This window comes from Heloderma suspectum, chromosome 6 (genome assembly GCF_057233095.1).
Source record: "Heloderma suspectum isolate Gila_16-S chromosome 6, 16-S_ref, whole genome shotgun sequence".
Taxonomy (NCBI): Eukaryota; Metazoa; Chordata; class Lepidosauria; order Squamata; family Helodermatidae; genus Heloderma; species Heloderma suspectum.
Window position 1 is genome coordinate 81588212 of NC_139463.1, and position 11231 is coordinate 81599442.

General features: G+C 45.0%; 1 long non-coding RNA gene across 1 annotated transcript; it reads right to left on the reverse strand.

The window, feature by feature from the left end:
• Positions 1–3989: 3989 nt before the first annotated feature.
• On the reverse strand, positions 3990–10890 carry LOC146341456 (uncharacterized). Its single transcript, XR_014784120.1, has 3 exons — positions 10715–10890; positions 7955–8050; positions 3990–5101 (listed from the first exon to the last, which is right to left on the reverse strand). It is a non-coding gene; the product is annotated as an uncharacterized LOC146341456 (long non-coding RNA).
• Positions 10891–11231: the final 341 nt, after the last annotated feature.

The following is an 11231-nucleotide window of genomic DNA, read 5'->3' on the forward strand; positions in this document are numbered from 1 at the left end:
ATCCATATTTCTGGTATTGTAATGTTTTTACTGAAATTTATAATGTGTTTGAAATTTGACAGTTATGATTTTAATATTTATATGTTATATTGATTTTATATAGGTTATTGGGCACCCTGGGCTCCTTGGAATAAAATAAATAGTGAAGATGAGGAAGTTTAAATTAAATTTTCAAATAGAAAATTGAACTAACAGGGGGCAAAAATTCCACTGCTATTCTGCCTCCCCACTGGGAATGTTTAACTTGCTAACCCAAGTTCAATGAACCAGTTAGAAAGTTCAGGGTCCCTTTAAAATTTCCTCAGTTTTGTTGTTGTCGTTGTTTTCACTCCCTTCCCCACCCCTCAAATGAGGTGAAATTTCCCTTTAGAGATCATTCAGCTCAGCACTAAAAAAAATATGATTCAATTTCATGCAGGTGTTTGGCTATTTCAGCAACTTTATGTTAATAATTGATTTTTGGCCCTTGTATTTTGAAATGCTTTCACTGTTAGAAACAGAAATTATATATTGACAATCTTGGAGTGGGAAAAATATGTGATCCTCAGTACATTTTTTTTTCTTGTAACACCACTTTAAAGAAATCAAAAACTATACTTAGTCCAGAATAACCAGCCCAGATGGTTGTCTGAAGTAAAACTATCAGACCATATTACTCCAGTGATGTAGCAACTTCAGTGGTTTCCAGTTTATTTATGGATCCAATTCAAAATACTGCTCTTATCCTTTAAGGCCCCCCACAATCTGCAGCTAAGATAGTTTAAATACCACCTCCTTTCATGTCTCTGCACTCCATTTTGTATCTGAAACCTGGGGTGTGTTTCCACGCTATCAGTTTCACTTTGTTTGCAACTTTGTTGCAATGTTTCCCCAATTGCATCTTCTCCTTTTCCTGTTTCCACAGTCCTTAAAGACCCAGTTTATCATCACTGTAGGCTGGGGCTCTGTGCTACTTCCACTAAGCTCTAATCAAATTATTTTCTTGGTGGCTGGGTGGAGTCTGAGTGGAGTCTGGGTTGGGTCTGATTCAGTGATCCCGCCTCCTTCTCTTGTTGAGTCCCTCTCCCCCTCCTGCTCTGCTCCAGTTAATGGCTGCCTCCCCCCACACACTGTTGCTGTTCTTCCCCCCTAATCTGGCTTCCCAATGACCCTGCAAGGTGGGCTAGAAGAAGTAGTAGTGGCTGACTCCCCCCTCTCCCGCTGTTGTTGCTCTTCCCCCTTATTCTGGATTCCCAACGACCCTGCAAGGTGGGCTAGAAGTAGGGATGGCAGAGAATTTTGCCACGGATTCCCCCAGAATTTGTGGCAGAACGGTCTCCTGCCCCCTCACCCCCCTGCGAAATCTCCCAGGACGGAACTTACCTGGGGAGGATGCAGTGGATTTGGAGGTGGCGGCGGCTCCGGCAGCGGCTGGTCTCCTGGCCAGCCGCAGCCGAGCTGCTGCAGCCGCCATTGGCGTCTTTGCAGCTGTGATAGGCTACGTAAGAATATACGTAGCCTATCACGGCTAACACCCCCCCCTAAAAAAATAGCGTACACAAATGGAGGCGGCTACGGCTATTACGGCGAAAAAAAGGGGAACACAAATAGCACCCACTACGTAAATATTTACATAAACTAGAACGGCAAAAAATAGGGAACGCAAATGGTGGCCTCCATAGCTGCCGCCATTTGCGTACGCTGGTTTTTTGGGGGGAGGGGTAGCCGTGATAGGCTATGTAAATTCTTATGTAGCCTATCACAGCAGCCTGGCTGGATGCAAATGGCGGCTGCTACAGAAATCCGGCTGCAGATGGCCCTGGCCGGCTGCTCCATGGTGCTGCTGCGGAGCGGAGCTGGCCGGGCAGGATTCCGGGGGGAGGGACGGAGTGCCCCCCCCCACGAATCACATCTGCGAACAGGTAAGTGAGTTTCGTACATCCCTAGCTAGAAGAAGTAGTGGCTTCCTGGATTCCCAATCAAAGGCACTCTTCATACCTAGGGATGACAGACAATTCTGCCACGGATCTCAGTGAGGCCGAATGACTTACCTGGGGTGAATGTTCTGGATGGCGGTGGCTCCAGCGGTGGCTTCGCTGCAATTTGCAGTCTGTTCCCCTCCCCCCCATTCATGATAGGCTACGTAAAGACTTACGTAGCCTATCATGTCTCGGTTAAAAAACAAAACAAAAACTCGTATGCAAATTGTGGCGGCTACGGCTGCCACCATTTGCGTTCCTTATTTTTGGCCATCTTAGTCTACATAAATATTTAATCTTAGAGTAATCTTAGACTAAGAAAGTAAGTGGGAACGCAAATAGCGTAGCGGACGATATTTGCGTTCCCCTTATTTTCGCCGTCTTAGTCTACGTAAATATTTACGTAGACTAAGATGGTGAAAATAAAGGGGAACGCAAATAGCATCCGCTACGCTATTTGCGTTCCCCTTTCTTGTCTTCGTCTTAGTCTACATAAATACATAGACTAAGATAGCCAAAAATAAGGAACGCAAATGGCGGTGGCCGTAGCCGCTGCCATTTGCGTACGCTTTTTTTTTTTTTTAACCCAGATGTGATAGGCTACGTAAGTCTTTACATAGCCTATCACAGCTGAATTCAGGGACACAAATGGTGGCGGCTACGGCCGCCGCCATTTGCGTCCCTGCTAGCCAGCGGCCAGATGTCCGGCTGCTGGCGGAGCTGGCCGGTGGCTCTGCAGAATCCCTACGGAGTGGAGCTGGCCGGCCAGGATTCTGGGGGGAGGTGCTCCATGCCTTGCCCCCCGGTGAGGATTCCCGGGGGAGGGACAGAGCGCCCCCCCACCAGCGGAACCCGGCGGAGCCAGGTAAGGGGGGTTTCGTACATCCCTATTCATACCCATTGAAACCCTAACTGTCAAGCTTTTCTCCTGTGTGGCTGAGAAGGGAGACTCCCCTATCCACCCTGGGAGGAAAAAAAAGCCCATCAAACTGGTGAGCAAAAGGGAGAAGAAGCAGTCAGTGAACTCAATGGCAGGGGGAAGTTCCAAGTAAATGCATTAAAGGGGATACCCTCCTATGCATGCCTACTGAGAAGCAAGCCACACAGATTTCCATGGCACTTACTCCCAGGAAAGGAAAGCCTTACAGCCAATGAGTTTACTCAGAAGTAACACTCCCTCGCACACACCCTCACAAAGTGGGACAAAGTGCTAAAGGGGAAATACACAGGGAGGAAATGGCAAAGAGCCAATGGATGATATGCTAGTTGTGCATCTCTTCATCTCTGCCTCCCTTACCCCTTCTGCTCCACTCCAGCCCTTTTGTTTTTGTTTTCCCTTTAAAGTGAGTTTTAAAGTGCACTTTCACTTTGACAAAGGAGTGCAAAGTTGTGTGTGCAGCATCCCCCTCCCCTTTCAAACTCTTCCTTCCCCTAAACCAGGGATGCGCCTTAACAACTTAATGCCTTAACCACCTAAGGACTCTCCATGAAGCTGTCTTTGTGACTCTCCTGATTTCCCTGCCACCACCTTGACTGGGAACTTCATAGGCATACCCAGGGTGGGTGGACACTGTACTTGTATGTCGGGGTGCTTCTGTGTGCATCTCTTCATCTCTGCCCTACTACTCCCTCCAGTATCATCTCCCTCTCTCCTTCACATGCTGCATCCCATGAGGTCGTGGGCAGGTGAGAGACACACCCACAAAGGCTGGGCTGCACACCCCATGGGCAGGACCGAACCCAGTGCAGTTGTGAAAACAGGTCAGTAATGGAGCTGAAGAAAGCAGGAAAAGTCAGACTATAACCCGTCTCAGAAGAAGCAGTTATTCCGCTATAAAATGTGAGGCTGGTGCTGAATGGCCACAACATCACGGAAACACAACAGCCTCACCTCAGTGCCAGGTTGGAGTAAATTGCTGGCAGAAACACAGCCCTGGTTGCTTTTGCTGCCATTCTAATGTACGGTGAAAGGACCATGAGGCAGATTTCTTCCTTTCCTCTTACACCTAAATTTGGCAAATACTCCTTAGTGAAGCCAACTGTCCACTTTACTACACATTTTCCAGAGAGTGTCAATAGTATGGCTAGGCTGGAAAAATGAAGCTGCTGTTTTACAGATGTGATTTTTCCAATAGTTTTGTTTCTTTTTTTTCTTTTGTGAGCTGTCTCCAGATTTCCTCAAGAAATCATTGCATATTATAAAATAAAGATATATATTGGTAAATTATGTATGTTCTGTACCATTTTACAAGATTGTTAAATATTCTGATATATATATAAGTAGTAAATTGACTACTGCTTCTACAGAATGCTTAAAAAACAAACAGCTATAGATACAGTACCACTACTATCAATATAGATGGGATACAAATATTTTAAAATATAATAATTCAATCTGATAATATAATAACATTGCAAGATGTGTTGGAACTGCAACAGACTAGAAGCAATCATTTTACTTTGGAAGTGTATTATTTTTTCAAGATCTGATAAATCATCTTTTCTACCCATTAGCTCACTTATGCTTCATTTCAACCTACATTAAGTGTTAAAACTGTTTTCCCTTTTTTGTACCGGATGGCGCCAAGGGAAACTACCCACCATGTTGGGATTGTCCAGCTACTCCTGCATTTCAAATGGACATGGATTGGTCTTGTTGTTTCTCATGATGATGATGGAGACAACTTTGTGCAGAAACTCACTCCTCTGCTTGCCCAGAACAGCATATGTATTGCCTTCCTGGAAAGGGATACCGAACATAACTACTATCTTGATAATGTGTCGGTTGGAACTGGAAGTATTTCGGAGTTAACCCTAACAATTTATTTAAGTGCTGCTAATGTGATTGTTCTCAGTATGGAGTCTAATTTACTCAACATTTTAACAGAGTTCTTAGAAGTGCAAGTAGTAAACCTAAGGGCCCACATCAGGAAAGTTTGGATTATGCCATCTTCGTGGTATTTCAGCACTTCACGCTGGGGAAAATTGATAGGCCAAAAAATGTTCCATGGTGCTTTGTCTTTCTCAGTCCACACAAATGCAGTGCCAGGATTCCAGGACTTTCTTAGTAACTTGATTTCTGATGATACACTAATGCATTTCATCTGTTTGTTCTGGGAAGGTGCATTCAAACACTGTAAAACCTGTAGAGGAGAGGAGAAACTGGAGAATCTTCCTCCATCTTTGTTTGAGATGGATATGTCTGGTCAGAGCTACAGTATCTACAATGCTGTCTATGCTGTGGCACATGTCTTACATGCCATATACTTGTCCAGACAAAGAACCATGTGGGATAAAGGCAACTTGGAGCATTTGGATGTTCAGCCATGGCAGGTAAAATTGTAATTCTAATAATCATATTTGTGTTTTTGAAATATCTCTGCTGGCTGAAGGTGCTTGTTAAAATTGTTGTGAGGAGTCTCTCTGGAGTCCTGAGTTTAGAAAATCAAATAGAAGTAACTGAAACTGATGAATTCATATTGTATAGTGATAGCCTTGCACACATTCTCACAGAACTTGCATTCCCTTAAGGAACATTTTAATTTTGGCTAATCTAGCATCTATGGCAAGAAGGCAATTCACACCCCAAAAGATCCACACACAGACAAGACTGAAGATGATAATACCACTTCAGCATATTAATTGAGGGTTTGCATGTATGTAAATAAACAAGCAGATTTGGGGTGAAATGCTTGAACAAAGCATTTGTTAAACATTACACTAATTGGAGACACTTCAGCCATCACCATGAATTGTGCTTTGATGAGGGATTGAACTGCATTCTTGGCTGTGCTCCAGGCCTAAAGAGAGGCTGTGGACATGCATGAACTGCTTGTGTTATTAGTTGGTGGTAGGTTGGGGTGATAGAGCAAAGAGGAGTGATTTGGGAAAATAGGAGTACCTAACACTCATGGGAGCAAAGAGGAGGAGAATGTAGGACTGGGGCAATGTGTTTGGAGTGGGGCATATGGAGTGGGTTGGAAAGTAAGCTAGTCTAAAAGGGAAGGGAACAGTGTTCTGGCTATTCTAGCATTCAGGAGTCCACCCAAGGCTTGAAACACATATATAGAAAGATGGGAATTTTGGGTGGCAGTACCATTTGGACAAGAACCTCCAAGAGCAAGATATGTCACTTTGGGCTAAAGCCTTTTCCTGCAGACATTGTGAACATTTCAGGTGGAGTGGGGGTGGGGTATTTCCCCTTTTAAAATGAGATTTGTGTTTTCATGGGAGCAAAACATTCTCCACTCCTGCCAAGCTACTAATTAGCAAGATGGGCAAAGCTGAATGGGGGCAGAGCATTCAGAACTGCCCCATTCACTACATGATTTAGGGCTCATGAGCTGATCTTATCTGATAGTGGTGGAATCCTGACTTTTCCTTTCTCCCAGAGAGATCATCTGTAGAGCTCTTTTCAGCAGGGGTCTCCTCTGAGTCCAGACAAGGTCCTGTGGTGAGGGCACTGAATGGGTTCCAATCAGCCATGGTGGAACACTATTCTCCTAAATAAAATTGTGGCTGCCTGAATTGGAACCCTCCTTTCTCATATTATTTACACACGGTGTGTGACAATTCTGCTTAAAATTTGCTTGCACATGCTTGCAACAGGCCCCTCTTATTAGGAGTAGCATTGCTCACCATTCAGCAAAGCCTTTATTGTCTCTTCCTCCCTCGTGACAAAGGAGGGTGCTTGGGGAAGATGTCTGTACTAGCTACACACATAAGGAAATTAATTGGAGCAGCTGAGTATCCTGATCAGGTGCATGTGCAGGTACAGGTACCACTTTTCATATTCGGTGTGTTCATATTTTTCTCAATTGTATCCTCTGTCTTTGGCCTGGGGCATGCATTTTTGGGAGGTCTATTAGAAACTGAAATGCTTGATTTAGTCATCTGTATGTGAGTGAACTTAGCTCCTTTGGCTGTGACTACCTGCTTCGTTGGGGGTAAAGACTTTTACTTTATTGGCCTTGCCCCACAATGGAGCCTGTACTGTTCACTATGAGTGAGCTACTCCATAACAACAGGGAACATGAGTGGGAGGGTGCTGTTTCACTGATGTCCTGCTTGTGGGCGTCCATAAGCATGTAGTGGAAAATTCAGGAACAGAATTCATTCTTGGATCTAGCATGGCTCCTCTTATGGACTTATCTCATTTTATAATCTTTGCTGTTTCCTCTACAAGTCAATCCTCACCACAAATAAACATAATAATAATTCAAATTGATGCTGCCTTGTTGTGTGAAGTTTAGCTGACAGGAAGCTCCCAAGCTCCAGCTGTAGATGCTTATACATGACTGAATGATAGACTGGACATTGTTGTACTCTTTTACAATATAGCTCCACCCTTTCTTGAAAAACACCCACTTTAATAACGGAGCTGGGCAAGAAGTCTTGTTTCAGAATGGGGAGTTGTCTATTGGGTATGATATCATCAACTGGGTCACTTTCCCCAATCAATCCTTCCTAAAAGCCCAGGTTGGGCAGATTTCACCAAGCCACATGTTCACCATCTTTGAAGACGATATTGTGTGGCACAGCAGATTTAAGCAGGTAGGAACACGTGCTTAGATTGTACACTTTAAAGACACAGTTGAATGGAATGGATCTGCTGTCCGGACTTTATGGCACTGTTACTGAGGAACCTCTAGTCCATTTGTCCTGAGTAATCTCTGAGACCCATATAATTAGACAGGCTTGGTAAGCCTAGGCCTCTGTTCCACAACAAACACATTTCAACCTGTGTTAAGTAATAATATTCAAAGTTTATGCATATGCTGCCACCATTATTCTTAAATGAGTAATCGCTAAGCCCCACACAAGTAGACTGTCTGGATAAGTATAGGCCTCCATCATACACAAAGAGGCTGCAGGTTTATAGGAACCAAGGCACTCTGAGTAGTCTCCCCCTCCCCCACTCCAGACCCACCAAAATCATCCCAGGAGCAGAGGTGGCAGGATGTCCAAGCAGAAGCCCAGAACTGAAGGTACAGTACCTGTCCTGCAGCACAAGGTTGACCATCCCTGTTCCCACCTTTTAAGGCAGAAGTCAGATTCCTCATGTGGTCTGAATCAGGATCCTGATGACAGGCCTGGAAGAAGCAGGAAAATAGAACTAGGAATACAGCTGCTCATTTGGGGCCTACCCAGTGCTGAAGCAAAACTGTATCCTTCTGTGCTTCCTTGTTGGACAGCTCCCATACTATCCTGAACATCCTGATCTCTGGCCCACTGGAAAGTGGATTGGCCTTTCTGGTAAGGTAGAAGGTTGGGCCACATGGTAGGCATGGCTGGAACAGGAGAACTGACCTTGTGCTCCATCAGCCACCCCTTCCCTCCCTCCCCATTGTCTATGCATTGGTTGAAAAGACTAAAGAGCCTCCCCTATTCAAGTTAAAACAACAACAAATGTCAAACAACAAACATCACTAAAAGCAGCAATACAAAACAGACAGTGTATCACAAGCAAGTAGAATAAAAAGGAGACTAAACCTTTACACACTGGTAACTAGCTGATGCCTAAAACAAGGAGAGAATGATCCTGGTGGATGGATCTCTTCAGAAACAGTATTCCATCCTCTTGGCACCAACTACTGAATAGGCCATGACTGACATAGCTCTCCATCTCTTCACATGGAAGGAGAGAATATTGAGTGAGCACTCTGGTTCTGATCAAAATTCTGAGCAATCTCATGTGGGAGACCAGGGCTGCAAGTGAATGCACAAGTGAACTGAAAAAGAAAAGAAAAGAACTTGGTTTCTAGTGATTTTTTTTTTAAAAAAATGGTTTCTATCTACCTTCATTTTTCATGATTAGGTTCCACCTCAGTCCACATGCGTTGAAAGCTGCCAACTTGGGTACAGCAAGATAGTTGGAGAGGGGAAGCCCATTTGCTGCTATGATTGTACTTCATGTTCAGAAGACATGATTTCTGACCAGATGGGTATGTGACAGTATACAGATTGACCCTGATATATTTTGAAATGTGTCTTCCTTTCAGGTAGGATCTACATGCTAAAAGTCCTTTCCAAATCCATAATAATTCTGGCCTGGTTCTCACTGAAGTGGTAAAGCTGGGTTTGGGCTATACCACTTCAGACTTCAGGTCTGTGGTTGCATGTGACCAAATGCTTCTCCATACAAAAACAATTGCTCCAAGAAGAAACCTAGATGTCAGAAAGGAGGTTTCTAGCCAAGCCAACCCGGGCTTCTCCCTGTCATGTTCATTTTCTAAGTGCAGGGAGTTTTTAATTTTCAGGTAGGATCTACATGCTACAAGTAGTTCCATGCTTCCAGATTTTTACTGTGCAGGCTGTCCTTTAGTTTCAGGAGGTAATTCTCATTGCAAATGCAACAAAGCAAGAAAGGGTTTAAAACCCATCTCTGTGCACTGAATTCCCAACCATGCTCAGGGAAAATTACATTTCTTTTTAAATATTCACACAACTCCAGTTGTGTGGCATATATCATTTCATGTTAATTAGCCTAGGGAATAATGAATCAGACAGTTTCACTGTCTTGCACATTTAGATTTTTTAACATCCCAAGTTCTCCTGATCCTGGTTATGAAGGAATTTGTGAATGCTGGTAAATTCCTGAACAAGACAAATTCAATAGGTACAGTTATTCCCAGCATGAAGAAGGCCATGTTGAACCTGACTGCCATTCAACTGTTAAAGATGAGGAGCCTGTCACAACAAAGTAGGGATCTGCGAACTCACCCCCATCCAGATTCTCCAAATGCCTGCCCAGCCCCTGCCCCTGCTTTCCGGTCCCCGGAACATGCTTGAGCCCCTCTCACACTCGGCGAGCAGCCCACACCCACTGCAGTGGCCTTCCCAAGCTCCGCAGTCAACATTTTTTTAAAAAAAAAGCGATCACAAAAATGCATGTTTTTGTATACGTGAAAATGCACATTTTTGCAAAAGATCTGGGAAAATGTGCATTCTCGAGGGGGGGGATGCACATTTTCATGCTTATGTGAATATGCTCATTCACAAAAAATATGCATTTCTGTGTGTGCGCAAATATGTGCATTTTTGTGATTGCCATTTTATTTCCAAAAAAATAGCAACTGTGAAACTTGATGAGGCTGCCGGGGTGAGTGCAGGCCAATCACCAAGCATGGGCAGGGGGCGGGCAGAGGCTCGGTGAGCAGGGCTCGGGGGTGCAGCCAGGAGCGGGTCCTCCGGATTCCAGGACTGAATCTGGCTCCTGTGCCATCCCTACAAGAAAGAGGTGGCAACTCTAATTCAGCACTAACACTGTAGAATACACAAGGATTCAAACCCAGCCTTTTAAAATTCAAACACGTGATTGCAGGAGAGATGGGTTAAAGAGGATGCAGACAACAAGCTTGGGTTGAAAATTGGGCTACATTTATTGAAATACTTGCAAAGGGGTAACTAGGACAGGCATCTAACTGTGTCAGCGGCTAGCTGGCACTTCTTGGGTGAAAACACACCCAGCCTGAGGGGTGGCGGTGATCTCGCCACCCCTCCGGATGTAGACCTTCCCCTGTCACCCCCAACCTGGTGCCACACAACACCTGGTGAATGAGGAGGGTTGGTCTCCAAGGCAACCCTTATCCCCCCACCAAGCTGCACAACCTGTTTGGGGAGCCTCAGGCATCACCTGTCACCATAAGGTGCCTCTGCATGCACACCATCCCTAATCTATTTCAGGTTTTGCCCATCCTAGCCCCCAACTGGAATGTGACCTATGATATAGATAGGGATGGATGAAAGTCACTTACCTGTCCTTGAAGCTTTTCGCGGTGGGGGGGGAGGCGCTTCGCTGCTCCCCCTGCAAAGTTCAGGCCGGGGGGGGAGGCTTCCCGCTTCGCCCGGCCAAAATTCAGGCCGGGGGGGGAGGCTTCCTGCCTCGCCCGGCCGAAATTCAGGCCAGGGAGGAGGCGCCTCGCCTCGCCCCGCCCAGCTGCGAACTAAAAAGTAAAAAAACAAACAAACACGCCCCCGTGATAGGCTACGTGACGATTAACGTAGCCTATCACGGCTAGATCTGCAAAGTCAGCCATGATAGGCTACGTTAATCATCACGTAGCCTATCACGGGTGACTTAAAAAAAAAAAGTGCGTAAGCAAATGGCGGCCCCCATAGGGAGCCGCCATTCGCGTTTCTTATTTGGTCGCTGTAGTCTACGTAAATCTTTACGTAGACTACGGCGAAAATAAGGGCAATGCAAATAGCGTTGCCCTTATTTTCGCCGTAGTCTACGTAAATCTTTACGTAGACTACAGCAACCAAATAAGG